General features: G+C 38.5%; 2 long non-coding RNA genes across 2 annotated transcripts; both read left to right on the top strand.

Moving 5' to 3' along the window:
- Positions 1 to 1,735: 1,735 nt before the first annotated feature.
- Positions 1,736 to 4,433, top strand: LOC109197086 (uncharacterized). Its single transcript, XR_002058384.2, has 4 exons — positions 1,736 to 1,775; positions 1,980 to 2,078; positions 2,853 to 2,939; positions 4,221 to 4,433. It is a non-coding gene; the product is annotated as an uncharacterized LOC109197086 (long non-coding RNA).
- An 8,175-nt stretch (positions 4,434 to 12,608) lies between these two features.
- LOC112846109 (uncharacterized) lies at positions 12,609 to 14,041 on the top strand. The gene is made up of 2 exons (XR_003218940.1): positions 12,609 to 12,975; positions 13,636 to 14,041. It is a non-coding gene; the product is annotated as an uncharacterized LOC112846109 (long non-coding RNA).
- Positions 14,042 to 24,025: the final 9,984 nt, after the last annotated feature.

Below are 24,025 nucleotides of genomic sequence, written 5' to 3'. Positions count from 1 at the left end.
TTTAATTTTATTTCTTTCTGTCTGTTTGTTAGAAACTTACATCCACAGTTTTAAATAAATAATTTTCACATTTTGTGTAATGATAATAATAACAGCTTAGTTGCTTTAATTTCAGTAAAAATTGCTGTCAAGGTCACATCAAATTTATATTGCAAACAATTTCTTACTTTTTTACTTTAATTATTTATTTATTTTAAAAGGATCATCTTTAAACTTGACAGCTATATATTAGATATTGGGGGAAAAGAGTTAGACAAGGGTGGCCAAACATTTGACCGTGATTGTTAGCGCCCAAGGTCAAAGTTGAGCTTGAAAAAATATTTCAATGAACCATGTTGATTAATATATAATGTGAAATTGCATGGAGGAAGCTTTGAAACAAAATGCAAACATTTCTTTAAGTACAACGCCATATGGTGTCACAATGACGCCATAAAGTTTCACTTGCACATTGCAGAATACGTCTTAAAATGTAAATCAAAAAAGCCATTATTTCAGTCAATTCTGCTCCTCATCTGGATAAAGATAATAAAATACACAATTTTAGTAGGTTATAAAAGGATGTCTTATAGTCAGGATGTTGTAATGCAAAATGTCATAAAATATCAACGTTTTAAATTAGCTCTTTCACTCTGAGGGGAGGTGCAATCTGAATGCCCTCACTGAAACATGTTGCTGGCATCAGACAGAACCGCTGTTTGTGTGGAGTTGTTCTTTATGTTCACCTCAAATCAACCTGAGTGTCATTTCTCTTTAGTTCTGATCTCACTGCCGAGCTGCACAACAAACCAAGGTCAGTAACCTTCTTCTGTCACAGTTTAAACCTGATAAATGCTCACTGATATGACCTGATTGGGGTCATGTTTCACAGTGGATGTAAAATACACACAAGAAATCATTATTTTTTATTTTATTTTAACCCTCACAGCTTATCTGACTGTGAGTCCCAGCAGCTCTCAGTTCTTTGAAGCAGACTTTGTGTCTCTGAGCTGTGAGGAGGACGACAGCTCTGCTGGATGGACTCTGTGGAGAAAGGCAAGCAAACAGCAGAGGCTTTGGTGCGGAGGTCAGATGGCAAAGCTGACCAGTTCTTCCTGTAACATGAGTGTAATCCCCAGATGGGACAGTGGAGTTTACTGGTGTGAGTCCAGAGAGGGTCCCATCAGTAACATGGTTAACCTGACAGTCACTGGTAAGCTGAGTGTGTGGAGTTAGTGTTGATGAAGCTGTGTGTAAATGGATGAAATGCTGTAGTTTGTCTCTGTGTTGAGGTGGATCAGTGATCCTGCAGAGTCCTGTCCTCCCTGTGATGGAGGGAGATGACGTCACTCTGCTCTGTAAAACAAAGACCACTCCCTCCAACCTCCCAGCTGCTTTCTATAAAGATGGCTCCCTCATCAGGAAGCAGCCTACAGGTCACATGACCATCCAGCATGTTTCCAGGTCTGATGAAGGCCTCTACAAGTGTGACATCAGCGGTCATGGAGAGTCTCCATCCAGCTGGATCACTGTCACAGGTGACACACTCACCTGTCTGTGTTTCTGCAGCTTTCAACATTCACAATGTGACGACAACTTAATGACTGTGTTTGCTTTATTTTAGACAAACACACCACCACACCTCCACCTACATCCACACCTCCTCCTGGTTCCACCTCCATCACTCTCTCCTCCTGTTCTCTCTGTGTTGTCATGTGTTGGATCCGTCTGTGTTGTGGTTCTACTGGTGTTACTGGTTCTGCTGGTGAGACAGTGTGTTCACAGAAAACCTGAAGGTGAGACTCAGACTTCCTGATCTTACAAGAGTTGGTTTGCTGAATGATTTTTAAAAAATTACTATTTTTACTTTGTTGGATTGACATTCTTTTTCCATTGAAGTAATTGCAAGTTGTTGAAAATTACAAACATAGAAATATGTTCTAAAATAATTTCTTCATGCAAGTAAGAGTAATGACAGTTGTTAAATTTCATTATTTCAGCTATACAACAAGAAGCTGCAAATGATAATTTCACAGACATCACATATAGTGACATGAAATCATCACATCATCAGCAAAGGACAATCAAACAACTCAGAGGTAACATTGTGTCTTTCTGTCATGTGATATGGGTGGTAGTTGTGAAATAATTGTTTCTGCCAGACCTTGTGAAGATAGATATAGGAACAACAAAGATGCTGCTAGGAAAGCTTTAACTGCCAATTACCTGCAGAGGAAAAGGTAAGTCCTGAGGAGGTCTGATCTGGGCAAATAATAGCTTTGCCTTGCCGGGATAATAAGCTGGCAAAGAAGGTGATAGAAGCCACTGACATCAAGGCAAGAAAGTTCCTGAACATGCATGGAGGTTTCACCCCAAATCCCGAGACTCTATGCTAAGCGGAAGGAAAGAGGGAGGGAAGGAAGGACTAGTGAGTGTCAGAACCACTGTTCAGGATGAGACAACAAACATCCATGAGTTGTAATTATATAAAATTTTAGTTAATATGAAATGTATAGAAAGACATGCTGAACAGACTAAATGTCTTTTTGATATAATGATTTATTTTGTCTTCTCTAAAGTCCGCATTAAAACCAAAGAAGCAACTTCCTTTTGCTTGCACCAGTTAACGTGACAATACTTCTCACTGCTGTGCATTGCGGTTTGGCTAAAATAAATCTTGGTGAAGTGCAACATTTTGCATTAACAGAAGATAGCAGCTTTGTAGTTGTTGACCTTTTTCACACTTGACCTCTTTCTGGTCAACTGTTGTTTCACAGCAGAGTTTTAAGGAATTAGCAAAAACATAAAACCTAAAGTCTATTATTTAATTGCAGTTGTTGTTGTTAAACTAATTTACATGTTTTATTTTGCAGACATTGATACAGCTGTGGTGTACTCAGCAGTGAGAACTGAAGATGTCACTTATGAACAAATAGCCATCAAACCAAAGAAGATCAGAGGTACAGCTGATTGTCTTTAGGTCTGAACAGAGTAAAAACCAAAAGAGTAAATGTCCTCACGTTTCCATTCTAACTTAGCTAACCCTGAAATTATATCATCATTTGGCAGTCTCAGATAATCAAATAGGACCACATATCTGCTCCGAAGTTTTGTTTCTGCACTAATAATCACTGTCATTGAGCAGGGATGTCAGACAGACAAGCTAAACCAACAATCCAGAATGCTGGGCTGCTGAATACTGGGTAACACTGGGTAGAACACTACAACTAAAAAAATATAAACCATTTGTTGCAGTCCATCCAAGAATAAACTGTTTAGATATTACATGTTCAATTCAATGTAATTCAATTCAATGTTATATATACAGCACCAGATGACAACAGTTGCCTGAAGGCACTTTAAGATTCTACAACAATACAGAGAAAACAGAGAAAACCTAAACAAACAGATGACCCCCTATGAGCAAGTGCTTTGGTGACAGCGCGAAGAAAAACTTTGAACAGGAGTTTTAACATCTGGCAGAAGAAAGCTCAGGGAGGGGCGGCCATCTGCACTAACTAGTTGGGGGTGAGGAGAGGAACACAGGACAAAGACACACAACATACAAACCACGTGGTTGTGGTTCCACCACCACCAAATATGAAAGTCAGGCGAGCAGAAACCCAAACGTGTACAGCAACATGAGAGCAAGTGTGGGATGCTCAGATAGCAGCTATTATTTATAACCTTACCACATAATGGAACTGACCACCAACCAAGCAATTAATTATGCAATACTGAACAAAGGATTTATTCTCCCACAGATCTGTGGGAGAATAACACAGGTTTGTGTTTTGTGAATTCCATGATTAAAGTAAAACTTTAAACCAGAGCCAGACGTCGTCTACTCTTCACTGAAGTAGTCCACTGGTACAACCACTGACATCCAGCTGCTGGTCTCTAACTGGTCCCCCCAGCACCTCAGACCAGAGGACATCCATATGTTGACTATTTTTATGCTTCATATATTTTTCTAACCAAATTATACTCAAACTTTAAGAGAAAACACAATTTTGTTTAATTGAAAGGCAATTGGTCATTTAGAAATGTAAGTACATTTTTGACACCAATACCTTTAATATTATTTGATATCTTTGCATTATTAAAAACAAACAAACAAAGAAAACATTTTTTGTTGAGACACTTTTGTTGTGTAGTTTTGTGGGTTTCACTGAGGTGTCACATGGAAAATTTAACTTGTTTACTTGTGGCTAACTGATGCACATCTCTCTATACTGCAGGAAACAACCACGATACAGGAAACAGCAAAGGCATCATTTGATACTGTGAACTGCACAGCAGAGCTTCAGTGCAGGATGTGTCTGTTTGAGACTGAAACACTTTATGTCCTTGGACACTCAGAACCCAATCAGCAGCAGGTGACATGGTGCAAATGTTCATTTTAATGAAGTGTTTAATCTTGTATAAAATGTGAGAAATGTCCTGTAGTTTCAACATTAATTTTTGTAATTTTGTGTAATTTAATGTAATGTAATGTTCTGTAATGGCATAGACTCAACCACAGGTCACCTTGCAATAGCCACATATCAGTGTGGTCAAACTTGTGTCATAAGTGAGAAACAAGTTTCAACCGATCCAGATTAGGCCCATTTTCTTTTGGTGTTCCCTTTTATTAGCAAGATGAATTTCTATTTAATATGAGGTCGATTAAAAAAAAAAAACAGACTGAATGTATCAAATGTTATTTTTTGATGTTTAATTTTGTCTTCTCTAGAGTCTTGAATGTAAAACCAAGAAGCAGCAACTTCACTACAGTGTTTCTATTTAGGTTAATAATGGGTTTCATGCTGTGAGAACATGTTTGCTTTGTGCTTTGTGGTGAAGTGCATCAGGTTGTAGAAACGGAAAATAAAAGCTCTGTGGTCGTTCACCTTTTTTGCACAAACACCCACGGGTTCATTCTGGTCAACTGTTAGTTCACAACAGAGGTGTTAGCAGTGGAAAAAATCACCCTAAGGTGTCATACTATTACAGTCGCTCCTGTGAAAGTAGTTGCATGATTCATTCTGCAGACATTGATCAAGCTGCAGTGTATTCAGCTGTGAGAACAGAAGAAGTCAGTCACGGACAAATAGCCATCGACCAGAGGTACAGCTGCTCAACCAGCAGTTTACAGTCTTCATTATAGCTAAACACTTCCTCACTCAGCTCACAGTGTAAAATAAAATTAGGTAAACTTAGTAAGAAAAGTGATAGCTTAATCACACCCAGATTTGATTTTGTGAATTTCATGGTTGATTTGAGACACATCTGAAGTGCTGGCAGTATTTGAAGACGCTGATATGAGTAAACATATTAGTATATCTTCTGAAAGCAGTAAATTTAATGATAAAAAAATGTGCTTATGATGACTGTGATCTGGTGTCTTTGCAGTATTGATAAACTTTAGTTCTTATTTTGTTGTCACGTGGTTCTGTGGGTTTCACTGAGGTGTTGGATGGAAAATTTGACTTGTTTGGTGTAGCTAAGTGAAAAACAAACACTAAACTGCAACAGCAGGCTAAAGACATCAGTACTATCTTTCACTAACCATATATTTGAGAGAAAAGCTTCAGGACCGGATGTGTCTGCTTGAGACCGAAAGCACACTCTCAAAGACCAATGAGTAGCATGAGACATGGTAATTTTTTTTTTTTAATTGTTGAATTTTTCCAGCAGTTTAAAGAAAATTTGTTTTCTTTTCTTTTTAAACGGTTTCAAAATCAGTATTTCAAGTTTGTCTGATGGTCAGACTAAAAAAGCTATTTGGCATGTTAGACTGGACACCAGAAAATAATCACAGATATTTTACAGCTTTGTTTTTTTTTTTTGTTGTTTTTTTAAACCTTGGGGCAGAGGAAAATAAACTTGATGCTGTCAGTAGATTATTATCCTTTGTCAGCTGACCTCACTATCTAATGTACTTGTATAAAGCATCAATTCTGCAAAACATTCATAGCATCACAGCCATAACTTTACCATGTGAGGTTTTTATTAAAATTTTTTAGTTTTTTGAACCACAACCTCATGAACATTTGATCACATCTCATGAACCAGCACTGAGCCCTCCTGATAAACCACTCACTGAAGAATGAAATAGCCATGACTCACATTTCAAGTCTCCTGTCTACTAGTTATACCGAGTATTACGGTTTGCTGGCCTTCTCCCTTGGGGGCTGTGGTTGGGCGTGGCTCAAGCCTCTTATGTGGTAGGGGCTCCGCCAGGCTTCTGATGGTTCGTGGCTCAAGAGTCGGGAGTTCGCCTTGTAATCGGAAGGTTGCTGGTTCGAGCCCCGGCTTGGACAGTCTCGCTCGTTGTGTCCTTGGGCAAGACACTTCACCCGTTTCCTACTGGTGGTGGTCAGAGGCCCGGTGGCACCAGTGTCCGGCAGCCTCGCCTCTGTCAGTGCGCCCCAGGGTGGCTGTGGCTACAATGTAGCTTGCCATCACCAGTGTGTGGATGGGCGGATGACTGAATGTGTAAAGCGCTTTGGTGCCCTTAGGGACTAGTAAAGCGCTATACAAATACAGGCCATTTACCATTTACGGCATTACAAATATGGTGACATTTTACCGAGGCATATTGCCTTGGTAACGTAGAGGTAAACATAACGAAAAACCCAGTAGGTCAGTTTACAATGTGTTTTCAGTTCAGAAACACAAGCATGTCAGTTCTTCAGGGATCTGCTCTGCAGGTCATCCATGCACTGAATATTATATAATATATATTATATTTGTAAATTTAAAAAAATTAAGGTTTTTCTGGTTTAGTTTCTTAAGATTTTACTAGTGTTCACTGAGCCCACTCCACTATCTTTTGGGGTGGTTGTTTAATACTGTAAAAAATTATTGTAATAATACAGTAAGTATTATGTAATATACCCTACATTCTACATTTGTAATTCATTCTTGATGCTGAACTGAATTTATGAACAGACCATAAGATCAGGAGCTTCTATCAACCTCATCATCATCTAACAGTACACATAATTTCTAAATGTTATTTAGATGATCAAGTATATCTGCAGTGAAAGTACTAAAACGTTTTAATAGAATAAATGCCATAACACAGGCATTTTTTGTCTTATAAAAATCAGTTGTGTCTTGTTCCTGTAAAATGTGTCACAATAAAAGCCATGTTGAAAAATGAAGGATCTCTGCCCTCAAAAAATAATAGTCACCAGTGTTGGTTTAACTTAAAATTTGATTATTTACCTGCTTTAAACAGATAAACAAACAGCTAAATGCAGAAATACATAAAGTGACAAAAAATGGATGGATGAGCCAGAGTATTGTTGATCTTCTTGTATGCATGTTTGCATTTAAAGTCCAACATCTCCCTCTAGTAGCCATAAATAACCCATGTGAATCATAGTGTTCCAGTCAGTCATCAGTGTGTCTCTGCACAGCTGTAATTAAAATGTGTTCAGAGGGCCTCAGTGTCTGAATGGTTCCAGTTCAGCTCCATAACAGCAGCGTCCCTGGTTTGATTCCTGTGTTTCAGCTCATATCTGCCTCTCTCACTGAGGGGGACGTCCACTACATGGACATGGATTTGTTCATCAACCAAACTACAAATCACTGAGAGCAGACGACATTAGATTCTCTTTAAAGTTTGTGAATAAACTCTAAAGTTTCAATGAGGGGGCGACCGTGGCTCAGGGGGTTGGGAAGCTCATCTGTAACCGGAAGGTTGCCGGTTCGATCCCCCTACTCTCTCTGTCCTGGTCGTTGTGTCCTTGGGGAAGACACTTTACCCTATCGCCTACTGGTGATGGCCAGAGGGGCCGATGGTGCGATATGGCAGCCTCGCTTCTGTCAGTCTGCCCCAGGGCAGCTGTGGCTACAACTGTAGCTTGTCTCCACCAGTGTGAGAGTGAATGAATAGTGGAATTGTTAAGCTCTTTGGGTGCCTTGAAAAGCGCTATAAAAATGCAATCCATTAATGAGTACAATGTGCTTTATTCATCCCCACATTAAACATTTACATTACAGGTACAACACAGTGTGACTGTCTCTATATTTCAGAATTGTTTCATTAATGAAGTTGAGATTCATGCACTGATATTTCTGGTAGTGGTAGTTGTACCACTGTCTTAGTACTAGTACTAATAAAGGAAGAATATGTGTTCAGAGGAAGAGGGTGGGCTTTACTTGGTGTCAGTGAGAGAAATGAAAAAAAGCTGAAATGAGTGAGAAGGACGATGAAGGAAACATCTGTGCTGTGTCTGCTCTGTAAGTAGAATCTCTGTGTTTGTTTGAATTCTTGTACTTTGACTGTCTGCTCTCCTGATAACTGATGATGGAGGAGAAGACATGAAAAACAAATCAGGCTGAATTCAAGTTCAAAACACCACGAGGACCAACTGCAGGTCTGAACTGACTCTTTATCTTTGCTCAGGAGTCGAGGAAACACAGCAGGCAGTGAAAAGCTCAAATCATTCACTCATTATATCAGCACAGCTGCACAGTGAAAAAGTAAAAGTAAAACTAAAGTTTATTTATTAAGTGCTTTTCACAGACAGGCAGTCACAAAGCGCTATACGCAAAGATTAAAATAAACGGTACAATCAATAGACATTATACACAATGTAAAAGGTTAAATAAAAGTTAAATAATGTGAAGAATATAAAATAAGTAGATCAACAAAAGGCTTGTTTGAACAGAAAAGTTTTTAACTGCTTTTTAAAAGAATCCACAGAGTCAACCAAACGTAATTGTGGTGGTAGACTTGGTGCAACACACTGAAGGCTCTGTCCCCTTTTGTCTTCAGTCGTGTACGGGGAACAACGAACAAGTCTGTGAGCAGAGACGACAAGCAGCAGTGTGTTTTATAAGAAGCTTGGATAAATAATCTGGGGCCTGGCCATTTAGTGCTCTGTATGATAAAGCAAGAATTTTAAAGCGAATTCTAAACTCTATTGGGAGCCAATGTAAAGAATATAAGATGGGAGTAATGTGAGCATGCTTGCTAGAACGAGTTAATACTCTGGCTGCTGCATTTTTGTATTGCCTGGAGGCGAGAGAGAGATGATTTATCCAATCTGGTAAACAGGGAATTACAGTAATCAAAACGTGATGACACAAAGGCATGAATGAGTTTACAATATGTCACAATTTAGAGATGTTACTTAAGCGAAAGAAACAGGAACGAGACAAAGATTTCACATGAGAGTCAAGGCCCAGAGAAGAGTCAAATATTACTCCAAGATTTCGAATATTTGACTTGACAGAAGGCAAGAAACTGACTAATTTTAGAATGTAGCTCAGGAGGAGCTATGATCACGGTCTCGGTCTTGTTCGTGTTTAGAATGAGGTAGTTGCTTGAAAGCCAATCGGAAACCTGAGTTAAGCACTGGACTAGGATGATTTGAAAAGCTCATACCATTCACTCAGTATATGAACACAGCTGGACAGTGGACACATCACTTTGCTGTGTTATTAAAAAGTAGAGGATATTTTATATATAATTGCAATACAGGTCAATGCCGAGTGCTGGTGGTTTTTTTCTTTTTTTTTGGCGTTGTGCCTTTCATTGGGTAGTTAGTAGAGATGGACAGCAAATCAGGGAGAAAGACGGGAAGACACGAGATGTTGCTTTCAAACCACGTGGTCACCTGCAAATGCACTGAGCTAAACCAGTGCCCCCAGTGTTGGTTTTAAGATAGAAACTGATGATCCAAAATACTGTACTGACAGAGTTTGGACATGAAGAATATAAACTCTGTCAATACTTGTGAGATCTTCCAAAACATGTTGTTGTTTTTTTTGTTTGTTTGTTTGTTGTTTTTAAACTTTACACACACTCCAGTCTTTTGTTGCTCAGATTTTACTGAAGCATGTTACTGGCATCAGACTGAAAATGAGCAGACATGTCAGAGAGACGAGTTTGTGTGTTTGTCAGCTGTTTGTGTGGAGTTGTTCTTTATGTTCACCTCAAATCAACCTGAGTGTCATTTCTCTTTAGTTCTGATCTCACTGCTGAGCTGCACAACAAACCAAGGTCAGTAACCTTCTTCTGTCACAGTTTAAACCTGAGAAATGCTCATTGATATGACCTGATTGGGTTCATGTTTCACAATGGAGCTCACATACAAAACTGATTAAATGAAGAATTCATTACACAATTGTAACAGTTTTCATTCATCAAAGCATTCATTTAACCCTCACAGCTCGTCTGACTGTGAGTCCCAGCAGCTCTCAGTTCTTTGAAGGAGACTTTGTGTCTCTGAGCTGTGAGGAGGACGACAGCTCTGCTGGATGGACTTTGTGGAGAAATACAAGCAAACGACAGAGACTTCGGTGTGGAGGTCAGATGGCAAAGATGACCAGGTCTTCCTGTAACATCAGTAAAATCCCCACATGGGACAGTGGAGTTTACTGGTGTGAGTCCATAGAGGGTCCCATCAGTAACATGGTTAACCTGACAGTCACTGGTAAGCTGAGTGTGTGGAGTTAGTGTTGATGAAGCTGTGTGTAAATGGATGAAATGCTGTAGTTTGTCTCTGTGTTGAGGTGGATCAGTGATCCTGCAGAGTCCTGTCCTCCCTGTGATGGAGGGAGATGACGTCACTCTGCTCTGTAAAACAAAGACCACTCCCTCCAACCTCCCAGCTGCTTTCTATAAAGATGGCTCCCTCATCAGGAAGCAGCCTACAGGTCACATGACCATCCAGCATGTTTCCAGGTCTGATGAAGGCCTCTACAAGTGTGACATCAGCGGTCATGGAGAGTCTCCATCCAGCTGGATCACTGTCACAGGTGACACACTCACCTGTCTGTGTTTCTGCAGCTTTCAACATTCACAATGTGACGACAACTTAATGACTGTGTTTGCTTTATTTTAGACAAACACACCACCACACCTCCACCTACATCCACACCTCCACCTGGTTCCACCTCCATCACTCTTCCTCCATCACTCTCTCCTCCTGTTCTCTCTGTGTTGTCATGTGTTGGATCAGTCTGTGTTGTGGTTCTACTGGTGTTACTGGTTCTGCTGGTGAGAGGATGTGTTCACAGGAAACCTGAAGGTGAGACTCAGACTTCCTGATCTTTCATGATTTGGGTTGCTGGATGATTTAAAAAAAAAAATACTATTGTTACTTTGTTGGATTGACATTCTTTTCCCATTCAAGTAATTGGAAGTTATTAAAAATGGCAAATACAGAAATTATCTACAAAACTTATTTATATAAATAAGAGTAATGACAGCTGTTAAATTGTATTATTTCAGCTGAACAAGAAGAAGCTGCAAATGATAATTTCACAAATAACATCACATATAGTGACATCAAATCATCACATCGTCAGCAACGTGCAATCAAAGAACACAGAGGTAACATTGTGTTTTTCTGTAGCCAGCTAGATAGATATGGGAACCATGAGGAAACTGCTAGGAAAGCCTCAATCGCCAATTACCTGGAGAGGATAAGTTAAGGATAAGTCCTCAGGAGGTCTGATCCAGATAAATAATAGCTACACCCTGCCACTGGTCAGAAAACCCGTTGGGATAATAAGCTGAGGAGATAGAAGCCACTGACATCAAGAAAGGAAATCTCCTGATACAATTCAGAACAGCAGGGTGCAAGTATGGCCTGGAAGTCCCGAGATCAAAATGGGACACGCACCTACCACAAGACAAAGAGAGAAATGTAATTAAATGTATTCTACAAGATGAAAACCGCATTGTTGCTTCTAAAACCAAGGTTAAACTAAAGGACTCACTCTTCTCCCCAGTGCTCTGGCACAGACATTAGAAACAGTTTAAAAAATATCAATGAAAAAAATTAAATTTTCATTTTTTATCTTTTTATTTCCTAAAAGAGCTGATATATGTTGTGTCACGATCCTGGGTCTTTTGACCCAGCATTTTGAGTTTTAGTTTATGGTTTATGTTTAAGCCCTTCAGGTTTTCTAAGTTCATTTTTTATCATGCCTAGGTTGTTATAGTTCTTTGTTATTAGATTCCCCAGATTAGATATCATCATTGCCATGTTTAGAGTTTGTTTGTTTTTCTACTCACCAGGGTTTTACATGGTTCATGTTTCCTTTCTAGTTTACCCAGTTTAGGTTATTGCTTAGTTTGTGTTGTTTTCACCCTTTTATTTTGTACTGTTCTGTCTGCTTTAATAAACAGCTCATCATCAGTTAAGTTTGAGTTTTAGAATGTCTGCACCTGGGTCCACTCTTCACACTCCACGCAGTTTGCCTCAGCAAACTGTGACATGTTGTTTCAAAGACACAGGAGATATTACATGTGTTAATCTTGTATTCATTTTGATAAGGAAACATTTTTACCAATTCAATCTCTGAGGTCAAGAAGACATGTTTAGGAAAAAGGAAACTACCTCAGCCATTTTTGGTTCAAATAATGCACATCTGTAGTAACTGTATCTGTAGTCACTCATGGTCTAGCTTCACCAACTGATCCATCTTTCAATAGCCAGATGTTAGGTGTATGGTAACTTTTGGGTTATACCAGAATAAGTTCCAAATAAGCTGAGATTCGCCCCAGACATATCTGCTCTATGGTTTTGGTACACATTGATTAGTAGGATGAATTTAAATGTATCTTTTTATAATGATTCATTTTGTCTTCTCTAGTCCTGCAGGTAAAATCAAAGAAGCAACTTCCTGTTGTTTGCTCTAGTTAATGTGACAATGCTTCTCACTGCTGTGCAATGCGGTTTGGCTAAAATAGTGTTCATGGTGCAAGAACGTTTCCTTTGTAATATGTGGTGAAGTGCAACAGTTTGCATTAACAGAAGATAGCAGCTTTGTAGTTGTTCACCTTTTCCACACAGCGGTTCTTTCTGATCAACTGTTGTTTTGCAGCAAAGGTGGAAGGAGTCAACAGTTCTATTGCAGTTGTTGCTGTTAAACTAATTTACATGTTTTATTCTTCAGACTTTGATACAGCTGTGGTGTACTCAGCAGTGAGAACTGAAGATGTCACTTATGGACAAATAGCCATCAAACCAAAGAAGATCAGAGGTACAGCTGCTCTTTGTCTTTAAGTCTGAACAGAGCAAAAACTAGCTGTTTTTTTATGCATGTCCTCAAGTTTCCATTCTAATCTAGTTAACCCTAACATTATATTATCATTTGGTGGTCTCAGATAGGACCACATATCTGCCCCAAAGTTTTGTTTCTGCACTAATAATCACTGTCAGTCAGCAGGGATTTCAGACAGGCAAGCTAAACCAACAATCCAAAATACTGGGCCATTGAATATGGATATATTACTGGATAGAGCACTACTGCTAAAAAATAATATAAACCATTTGGTGCAGTCCTAGTTATAAGAACACCATCCAGGAATGTACTGTTTGGAAACTACATGTTCAGTTCAATTTTATACATACAACGCCAGATGACAACGGTAGTCTGAAGGCACTTTCCATTATAAGGTAAAGATCCTACAATAATGCAGAAAAATCAGAGAAAACCCCGACAATCAGATGACTCCCTATGAGCAAGCGCTTTGGTGACAGTGGGAAGTAAAAACTCCCTTTTAACAGGAAGAAACCTCCAGCAGAACCAGGCTCAGGGAGGGGCGGCCATCTTCCGTAACCAGTTGGGGGTGAGGTGAGGAAGACAGGACAAAGACATGCAACATATGAACCGTGTGTGGTGGTGTGTGTTTGTGTTCAGACTTTATACCAGAGCCAGACGTCATCTACTCTTCACTGAAGTAGTCCACCAGTCCAACCACTGACGTCCAGCTGACGGTCTCTAACTGGTCCCCCCAGCACCTCAGACCAGAGGACATCCACACGTTGAAACAATTTTTATATGATTTATATTTTTTTTTAACCAAATTAGACTCATACTATTTAAAAAGATTAAAAAGATTGCATTTTTTAATTGCAATTTAATTGGTCATAAAAATGTTAGTATATTTTATGACACCAATATCTTTAATACTATTTTATATCTTTGCATTATTAAAAAAACCTTTTCTTGTCACTCTTTTTGTCATGTGGGTCTGTGGGTTTTACCAAGATGTCACATGGAAAATTTAACTTGTTTGGTTGTGGCTAACTGATGCACATCATGCGGGAAACAAACACAGTACAGGAAACAGCAAAGACATCATTCAATACAGTGAACTGCACAGCAGAGCTTCAGTGCAGGATGTGTCTGTTTGAGACTGAAACACTTTATGTCTTTGGACACTCAGAAACCAACCAGCAGCAGGTGACATGGTGTATATTTTCATTTTAATGAAGGGTTTAGTTTAGTTTAGTTTATTTGAGAAATGTCCAGTAGTTTCAACAATTTTGCCTTTTTTCTCATTTCTAATGATTATAAAAAGTAAAATTTGGGGTTTTTCTTCTTTTTTTTCGTCTGTCTTCTTTGCCTGCTGAACTTTTTATCCATTAATGCCAAGCATCATTTTAGTTATTGCTATTCCTTCTGGGAAACCTTCACAGCATCACATTTAGACTTTATCACACCAACTTTGAAAATACTAATTTGGGCAAGCAAATCCTTTGGATCTTGCCCGGAGGTCTTTTCTGAAAACTGTTTGGTCACCACCTACTAACCAGTCAGTTCTTCTCGTTAGCGTAAAATTGTTTGGTGTCTGAAACTACAAACTTATGAACATGTAACAAACACATATACAGGGAATGCCATAACCAATTGGCTAGCATAGCATACAAGAACATCTGTGCTGAGTACAGTCCAGAGGTGAAAATGAGACACACCCTCTAGGGTGATTGAAAATGATCAAGCTAAGATCCTGCAGGACTTTCAGACACAGACAAACATTAAAACATTTTGTGATACAGATGTTTTAATGTTTCAGTTTATAACTTCCGTTATTCTGGAAGGGCAGAAGAATTCCCAACTGAACACTTCCTGCATTTGCCCTAGGCTTCCTATTTTCCCTAAAGTACCTCACCTAGGATGTGAACTGAAGGATCCTCAAATGCTTCAATCACCTTGAATCTAGTCCCTTTTAGCCCATTTTAATAGACCAAGCTGAGACTCTTAAGAGAGCCCAGACACAAAGGAAGCATATTTTTGCCATTTCGACCCTCAATCATCTTTTTGATATCTTCCTACAGCTCATGGCCATAGTAAGAATGTAGATTCGCCGATAAACCCAAAGCATTTTTTTCATCTCGCCATTTAATATAACATAGCACTACATCTGTGTTATAGAGGTGCACCAGTCCTTATGAAGGACTGGTGCACCTCAAGATCGCAAAATACTTGAACAAGGTGTCCAAGTATTTTGCGATCTTGGTCACAAAATGCTTAACAAAAGGCTTCACAAGAAACCCTTCATTCAAGTCAGGAACTATCTCAACCCAGAGTGTGCACTCTGCTTTATCCTAGTTAGGAATGATAGTATCAAACTTCTGAAGGTCTGAATTCTTATTTAGCTGTTTAATACTTGGGTGCAAAGTGCTTGAGTGCGACGTGAACATCTTTATTCTGTAACCCACAATGTCTGCAAAAAGTAGAGATGAGATCCTAAAACCACTGAACCTAATAATGATTCCAACACCCTGTCTTTCTTGGCTATAGAAATTCTGTCCATAAAAAAAACATGAACAAAATTGAAGATCAAAGTGCAGCTCTGATGGAGTCAAACAAGCATCAGGAAGGAGTCTGACTTGTTGTGGACAGTTCTCACTAACCTCACTACAGTAGCATAAGGACTGGATTTCCTGCAGAAATTAACCAAATATCCACCCATCCATCTAAATATTTTAACACCTAGCAAAACACACCCAGAGTAATGCAACTGAATGCATTCTCCAAGATAAAAACTGCATTTATCCACCTGAATCCAACGTCTGAGTAATGGACTTCCTGTCCTCTCCAGTATTATGGCATAGACCTTACAAAAAGAAGCTGAGAATTTATACTTGTAGAAAAGAAAAAAAAGAAAAAAAAAAGAAAAAGAAAAAAGCCAAGCAAGTTTGTTTTTTTTCCTGCCAAGTTAAACTACTCCTTTTTAAACACAGTGAACAGCGCTACCCTACCGATTTCCAGTTTGTATTATGCACAAAGCTAAGGACATACTTACTCAAGATCATTCTGTAAATTCAAATTAAACTTACTAAGAAATTAATGCAAAGAAAAAAAGATTAAAAAAGAAAAGATGGCTCCCTCATCAGGAAGCAGCCTACAGGTCACATGACCATCCAGCATGTTTCCAGGTCTGATGAAGGCCTCTACAAGTGTGACATCAGCGGTCATGGAGAGTCTCCATCCAGCTGGATCACTGTCACAGGTGACACACTCACCTGTCTGTGTTTCTGCAGCTTTCAACATTCACAATGTGACGACAACTTAATGACTGTGTTTGCTTTATTTTAGACAAACACACCACCACACCTCCACCTACATCCACACCTCCACCTACATCCACCTCTGTATCACTCTCTCCTGTCATTCTCTCTGTGTTGTCCTCTTTGGGATCAGTCTCTGTTGTGGTTCTACTGGTGTTACTGACTCTGCTGGTGAGACGATGTGTTCATAGGAAACCTGAACGTGAGACACAGACTTTCTGATCTTACAAGTAATGTTTTTTATGAATGAGTAAAAAAAATACTATTACTTTTTGTTGGACTGGATTGTAGTGTTCAAGTAATTTAAGTTCTTTAAAATTACAAATTACAGAAATAATTCTCCAAACGGTTTTCTTCAAGTCAAAAATCATTTTAATTCATTCAAAGAACAATAATAACGACAGCTACAAAAACAAACAAAAAATAAGCAGCAAATGATAATTTCACAGATCACATCACACATAGTGACATCAAACCATCACATTGTAAATCAATCAAACAACACAGAGGTAACATTTTATTCTTTTTATTGCCCGGGGATATGAGTGGTAGTTGTAAAATAATTGTATAAACATGATGTGATATATATATATATATATACATATATATATATATATATATTTATTATTAAAAAAAACAAAAAAAAAACCACCCATCTCGCCCCTGCGGGCGGTTTATCCTTCAAGCTCGGGTCCTCTACCAGAGGCCTGGGAGCTTGAGGGTCCTGCGCAGTATCTTAGCTGTTCCCAGGACTGCGCTCTTCTGGACAGAGATCTCCGATGTTGTTCCCGGGATCTGCTGGAGCCACTCGCCTAGCTTGGGAGTCACCGCACCTAGTGCTCCGATTACCACGGGGACCACCGTTACCTTCACCCTCCACATCCTCTCGAGCTCTTCTCTGAGCCCTTGGTATTTCTCCAGCTTCTCGTGTTCCTTCTTCCTGATATTGCTGTCATTCGGAACCGCTACATCGATCACTACGGCCGTCTTCTTCTGTTTGTCCACCACCACTATGTCTGGTTGGTTAGCCACCACCATTTTGTCCGTCTGCATCTGGAAGTCCCACAGGATCTTAGCTCGTCATTCTCCATCACCCTTGGGGGCATCTCCCATTTTGACCTATATATATATATATATATATATATATATATATATATATAATGTCCTTTCTCACCCCTGCTGTGGACTTTATTCTTAAAGCCCGGGTCCTCAACCAGCATCACCAACAGATCCACCTTGCAATAGGCGTTAAGTGTGCTGAATAAGTTTCAAATAAGCTGAGATTTGACCCAGCTATGTGTGCTCTATGGTTTTGGTACACACACTAACTAGCAGGAACTTTAAGTTAACATGAAGTGTATAAAAACACACACAAGACTAAATGTCTTTTAATATAATGATTTGCTTCATCTTCTCTAAATTCCCGCATGTAAAACCAAAGAAGTTCTTCCTGTTGTTTGCACTATTTAATGTGACAATGCTTCTCACTGACGTGTGTTCCAGTTTGGCTAAAATAGTGTTCATGGTGCAAGAACGTGTTTCCTTTGTAATATGTGGTGAAGTGCAAGTTTGCATTAACAGAAGATAGTAGCTTTGTAGTTCTTTTTTTTTTCACGCAAACACCCACCAGTTTTTGGTCAACTGTTGTTTCACAGCAGAGGTGTAAAGAAGTTGTTCCCAGGCCAGCTGAGAGATATCTGCAGTTCTATTGCAGTTGTTGTTGGTGAACTAATTTACATATTTCATTGTGCAGCCATTGATCCAGCTGTGGTGTACTCAGCAGTGAGAAGTGAAGATGTCACCTATGGACAAATAGCCATCAAACCAAAGAAGACCAGAGGTACAGCTGCTCTTTATCGTTATATATGAAGTGAGCAAAAGTCAGCTGGTTTTGTTGTTGTTTTCTCGTGTGTCCATTCAAATTTATCCAAAAGATAATGCCTTGTATTTTCAACTTTGGACAGAATCAAGCTATCTCTTTCCAGTCTTTAGCCTAAACCAGTGGTTTTCAAACGTTTCACAATGAGTATCACCTCAAAAAATATATGGCTCTTGAAGTACCATCCTTATGACAGGCATTAAAGTACAGTAGTATAGGCCTTTTTAACACAACATACAATTTACACAAGACATTTTTATTTCTTACTGCTATAAAACATTCACAGGAGATGAGATATCCAATCTTTGAGTGATGACCTGATGAAAGTTGGTCCAAACTAATCTGCATTGATTAAGGTGTTTGAATGCTTTGTGTCTTGTTTTATTTTAAAAAGCCCCTAAATAAAGGCAGTGATCACTCTCAGCCTCATTCAGGTTTTTATTACGACTATTTATCTCAGGTGTTAAAATCTTACGATGTAAATACAACACAGCCCATGCAGCAGTATATTAACCCTTTAAGACCTACCATAGAACCAAGTCCGCCAGAGCTTATATTATATTTTTACATGTTGTAGTGCCAATTTTGGGAGCATTTCAAGTTGCTGTACATCAATACAACCATTATAGCCCAAATTTTAATAATATGTATGCATTAAGTGCATAGTAATTACATAAATTGCAAAAAAGGGCAATAAACCACAAAAAAATTGAAAATCGTTTTTGTTTTTTTAACATATATTTCTAGTTAGAGAAATTTAAGAGGCTTATCCCTCAAAACTGTAAATACAAAAAAGTTGCACAAAAAATAGTTTCCCACCACAGGAAATTTATTTTAAGTGTCTTCTTAGTTTTTTTCTTTTGAAATACACCAATTTTTATATACTGCAGGAAAAACGAAAATAAATATTATAATGCAAATTTGCAAAAAAGCAGCATATGCATCAAAATAAACTATTGTCAGCAGTGCAATATGAGTCCTAAGCATCCCAGAAACGAGACAGAAAGTCATGAAGTCAAACATAACTTTTAAAAACACCAGTATAGGCTTATAAGGCCCTGATGGTAAGAAAACTACATTTCCGCAAAATGATGTCACTTTCAGTTTCGGGCAGGTCATGGCGGACATGCGATAGTTCCTGCTGATGGACGTAGGAAGTGTTACAAACAGCTGATCGGATCAACAGCGTCCAAACATATTTGCTTTTAAAGCCCTGTTTTCCAATTATCTGGAGAATCTTAAGAATAGTACTAACTCCAAAGCATGTAAAACACAAGAGCTGTGTCAAATGTATAGTTTCACTTGACTTACATGTTGTTTATTTATACCTTGAGCACCTTTTTTCTTCTTCTTCTTCTTTCAGTTATTTTGTTTATCTGTTTTCTCCTAAAGTATACCTTTTTGTTTACATACTTGTATTTGTATACATAACTTGTTCAAGATACTGCAAGCTGTGGAATTTTTCATACCCTTTCTATATTCTATATTACTATGTATGTTTGTTGTTCAATTGTCTAAATAAAAAAAAAACAAAAAAACAGCTGCTCGAATCAGCAAAGCGTGTTTCTGGAATATTATGTTTTTGTTGCTGCAAGTGCTTTTTATGCAGTTTTTGCAAAGTTATATGTGGAAGGAAAGTGTGACCTAGGACAAGCTGATCGCATAAGATGTAAGTACAACACATGGCACATGGATCCTTGGACATCCTTGGACTCACAATTTTCTTTACAAAAGGGTAGATAGCTACACAGTAAAGGGGTTGGTAAATATATATAAAAAAGTGAATATCAGAATATGTCAGAATCTTTACAGATGCTTATAAAACGGTTGATATTAAGGTTATCTGTTGTTATTCCAGATTTAAATATTACAGAAAATGAAAGAATAACAGTTAATTCAGCAGTTAAAACTAATGGCAAATCTGATGGCACTAGATTGGGCAGAGGAAGTCATTATGTTCAGGCTCAAGTAGATTTACAAATAATCACTATATGCAGTCAGACTGAATTGTGTGAAGTGCGTTAGAAATAACTCATTAAGTTTTCAGGATAAAAACAAAGAAAAAACACAGCGACCAAGTTAATGTGGGTTCCTGCACATATTGGCATAAAGGGAAACCAGCTGGCTGACAAACTTTCTAAAAGTGTAGCAAAGAAAATCCAGGTGACTGGTGTAACTGGATATAATGTTGAGGTAAAACAATCACTTGCACATTACATGACTGTTTCCACTGTTGCAACTATAACTCAGTTCCTGATCAAATGTTCGACTGAATTCATGAACAGATTATAAAATCATCTGCCTCCATCAGCCTCATCTTTATCTCTGTTACCTGATCATCATCATAATCAGACAGTACAGACCGTTTCACAAATATTATTAACATGATCAATCCTCTCTCTCATGTTCATGTTTGCTGAAATAGCACTCAATATGGAAACGAGTTGCGTTAATGTGTTGATCAGCAAAGTACAACCTGCAGGAAGAGAGCACTTTTTATTCCTGACTGACTATTAAATATGTTTACTGTACTGTACAGCCTGATCAGGATGCCCATCAGTGGCGGTCCTAGCCTGTTTGGCGCCCTGGGCGAACACTCCCTCTGAGAACAGGACAAATCAACAATTGACGATGACTAATTAATATTAAAATCTGTAACATAATGTATTGTTTGGAGTTTAGTCTGTTACTGTTACTATTTTTACCATTTCTTCTTGGAGCAACTGTAACCCACATAATTTCCTTAGGGGTTAATAAAGTATTCTGATTCTAATTGTTTCAGGATGACCTGCCATTATCCAATGACACATCTGCTCTCCGGTATCTTTTGCTTGTTTCTCCTCCTCGTCTTTTCTCATTTTTCTAAACTGAGCTCCTGATGGCTTTGAGCTTTTCTTGTCCATCTTCCATTGGTTATAATTGTGCACTCCAGTATGAACACCCATCCCCCAACCCGAGGATCACCACAACATAACCTAACAGACCTACACCTTAGTTCACAGATTCACTCTGTCTAGGGTTTATTTCTGGGATTTCACACAACCCAGGATGTTGCACCAGCAGCAGGGCTCTCCTCCTCTTTCGACAGGTTGTCTGTGAGACTTTAAATCATCAAACTCTAAATTATAAATGTTAATTTGTTATTGATCCCTTTACCCCGAGTCCTAAAGTGTATATTTATTTTCTTACTCTTCTTATATATATTGTTTGTTTACTTGCACTGCTGTAACTGGAGCCTCGTCGTCTCGTCTCTCTATATACTGGACTGTATGTAACGGAGATGACAATAAAGTTTACTTTGACTTCAGCAGGAAGCAGGCGCACCGAGGGCTCTCGCGCTCACTTTTCGCGTTTAGAATTTCGAAAATACATCAGTGCAAATTATAAGTCTGTATCATAATGTCCGGTGTTTTCGTGTTTGTTGGTTTGTTTTTATTTTGTTTTATTTTGCGAGTTGGTTATTAGATGCTGCTCCAGCCAGCCAGAGAATCCCCCGCCGCCCGCCCTCCTCGCAAACGGAGGGCGCCCTTACTCCCAGCAAATGGGCGATAGAAAACCGATCGGTGCCTATGCCATTCCCAATATGCGCTGGCTGATGTCGGGGCAGCATGAGTACGAGCAATTATTATTTTTTTTTTTTTTTTTTTTTGCCGATGCCCGTGATGCCGCCCCGGGCAACCGCCCGTGTCGCCCGTATCAAAAACCGCTACTGATGCCTATACATGTTAAAGCTCAGTCTGACCATTATATTTCTGCATACATATTTAAGTTAAAATATTTTTATAATAATTAAATAAAATGCAGATATTTTCTTAGGAATTTATTAGTCATCACTGATGATCTGCTTGTCTCCATGTTAGTTTTTAAAGTCCAACATCTCCCTCTAGTGGCCATATATAAACCATGTGTGAGGATGGTGTTAATGTAAAATGTGAATCATAGTGTTCCAGTCAGTCATCAGTGTGTCTCTGCACAGCTGTAATTAAAATGTGTTCAGAGGGCCTCAGTGTCTGAATGGTTCCAGTTCAGCTCCATAACAGCAGCGTCCCTAAAACATTGACATTTTTCTTGATAATACAGAGGCATTTGAATGTGACTGTCTGTACATTTCAGAATAGTTTCATTAATGAAGTTGAGATTCATGCACTGTTATCTCTGGTAGCAGTAGTTCTACAAATGTTCCTGTACTAATAAAGGAAGAGGACATCTTCAGAGGAAGAGGGCGGGCTTTACTTGGTGTCAGTGACAGAAATGAAAAAAAGCTCAAATGAGTGAGAAGGACGATGAAGGAAACATCTGTGCTGTGTCTGCTCTGTAAGTAGAATCTCTGTGTTTGTTTGAATTCTTGTACTTTGACTGTCTGCTCTCCTGATAACTGATGATGGAGGAGAAGACATGAAAAACAAATCAGGAGGAAACACAGCAGGCAGTGACAGCTGGACTACAGGGTTAGTTAAATCTACTGGACAAATTCCAATCGCAATGACTGCTGTAAGTGCTGCTTTTTATATAAAAAGACTGGTTTAGGAGAGTCCAAAATTTGTGGGCTTACGGTCCAGTTAAATCAGTTAAATCTGAATTAGCGATAAAATGTTCTTGCAAGCCACTTTATTATGTACAAAAGGTCAACTGCCCATTATCACATGGCAGCACCTAAATTTAGGCCTCCAGACATGGTCAAGATGGCATGATGAAGTTCCATTTGAGTATCAGTATGGGGGAAAGAGATTTTAATGTAATGTAGATAAGATTAAGATGAGTGTGCTGTACTAGCTGATGTCAGACAGGTATGGTCTGAGTGTTTCAGAAACTGCTGATCTATTGGGACTTTTCCATAAACTGTGTTCCAAGTTTACAGAGAACGATTAGAAAAATAGAAAATATCCAGTGAGTAGCCGTTATCTGGGTGAAATGAGCTCAGAGGAGAATGGCCATACTGCTTCAAGCAGCAGAAAACACTTGCTACAACTGATATGCAGAAGAGCATCTGTAAATGTACAAAACCTCAAATCTTTTAATCCTCACAGCTCGTCTGACTGTATTCATACAGTGCAAACTTTGTAAATACTTGGAACATATTCCATGAGCTTTATTTCTTATTGCATTTCATTTTTGAAACAGTTTCCCATTTTTGTGGTCCAAACTTTATTCTCTCCCTGAAGGGAAGAAGTACGTAATCAGTTTGCTTATTTTTTTTCTGTCTGTCTGTTTGTTAGAAACTTACATCCACAGTTTTAAATAAATAATTTTCACATTTTGTGTAATGATAATAATAACAGCTTAGTTGCTTTAATTTCAGTAAAATTGCTGTCAAGGTGACACCAAAAAAACAAAAATTAATATTGCAAACAATTTCTTCCTTTTTTTTATTTTATTTATTTATTTATTTTTAAAAGGATCATCTTTAAACTTGACAGCTATATATTAGACATTGGGGGGAAAGAGTTACCAAGGCTGGCCAAACATTTGACCGTGATTGATAGCGCCCACGGTCAAAGTTGAGCTTGAAAAAATTATTTCAATGAACCATGTTGATTAATATATAATGTGAAATTGCATGGAGGAAGCTTTGAAACAAAATGCACATATTTCTTTAAGTACAACGCCATATGGTGTCACAATGACGCCATAAAGTTTCACTTACACATTGCAGAATACGTCTTAAAATGTAAATCAAAAAAGCCATTATTTCAGTCAATTCTGCTCCTCATCTGGATAAAGATAATAAAATACACAATTTTAGTAGGTTATAAAAGCATGTCTTATAGTCAGGATGCTGTAATGCAAAATGTCATAAAATATCAACGTTTTAAATTGGCCCTCTCATTCTGAGGGGCGGTGCAATCTGAATGCC

This window comes from Oreochromis niloticus, linkage group LG3, assembly GCF_001858045.2.
Source record: "Oreochromis niloticus isolate F11D_XX linkage group LG3, O_niloticus_UMD_NMBU, whole genome shotgun sequence".
NCBI classification, from domain to species: domain Eukaryota; kingdom Metazoa; phylum Chordata; class Actinopteri; order Cichliformes; family Cichlidae; genus Oreochromis; species Oreochromis niloticus.
Note: the sequence above shows the minus strand (reverse complement) of the source record. Positions and strands in the feature narration are given on the sequence as shown.